At 31.3% G+C, this 788-nt stretch overlaps 1 long non-coding RNA gene across 1 annotated transcript; it reads left to right on the top strand.

The window, feature by feature from the left end:
* Positions 1 to 225: 225 nt before the first annotated feature.
* On the top strand, positions 226 to 742 carry LOC110038116. Its single transcript, XR_002295395.1, has 3 exons — positions 226 to 336; positions 427 to 520; positions 663 to 742. It is a non-coding gene; the product is annotated as an uncharacterized LOC110038116 (long non-coding RNA).
* The last annotated feature ends 46 nt before the right edge of the window (positions 743 to 788 follow it).

Genomic DNA, 788 nt, shown 5'->3' with positions numbered 1-788 from the left:
AGAGTTAAAATACAATGAATCAAAAGAACAAACCCCAAACACATTCAATTAAGAACTCAAGCAAAGTAATGTTTTTATCAGACTAAAGTTAAATCAGATAGGCATGTATTTTTTGAAAATTCCTTTGTGTGGAAAAATTTGAAAAAACAATTTTGTGGCTAATACATTTTTCTAAAAAAAATTAGTATAATGATCAACTTTTTCTCTTTATATATGCAGATTCCTTTCTGTGTGATAATAGGATGGATAATGGAGAGGCATATGGACTTGAATTTTCAGCTTTTTGAGACAGTTACACTCTTCATAACAGTATTAGTTGTTGCCTTCATGTTACAGGTTTTCCTTGAGACTACATAACGAAATGAAATTTTTTGTCTTAGCCTGTGGCCTTATACTATTTTCATCTACTCTAATACTTCAATTCAGGATGGAACCTCTAATTACCTTAGAGGAATGATGCTTATTCTCAGCTATATAATTGTAGCTGCTAGCTTTTATGTACATGTTGATCCTACCTTCGGTGAGTCTAAATTGCCAAACACTTTTAAAAGCTTTTCTTTTAAATGAACATTATAAGCATTTCATCACTACCTTTCCCAGAAGAAAAATGTTAGAATATCTTTATAGTATTTATTTTGATTTCCGATTATGTGGTTTTGTAGAAGAGAGTTCTCCCACGAACTAGATAGATGGGAACTTCAAGCATTCTTTCATGGGAAAGAGAAGTTGACACGGAGACATTTCAGCCTATAAATATTAAATCTGCATGTTTTATTGCATGAGATCAT

This window comes from Phalaenopsis equestris, unplaced genomic scaffold (genome assembly GCF_001263595.1).
Source record: "Phalaenopsis equestris unplaced genomic scaffold, ASM126359v1 Scaffold231169, whole genome shotgun sequence".
Lineage (NCBI taxonomy): Eukaryota > Viridiplantae > Streptophyta > Magnoliopsida > Asparagales > Orchidaceae > Phalaenopsis > Phalaenopsis equestris.
The sequence above is the reverse complement of the archived record's forward strand: the minus strand, read 5'-3'. Positions and strand labels throughout refer to the sequence as shown.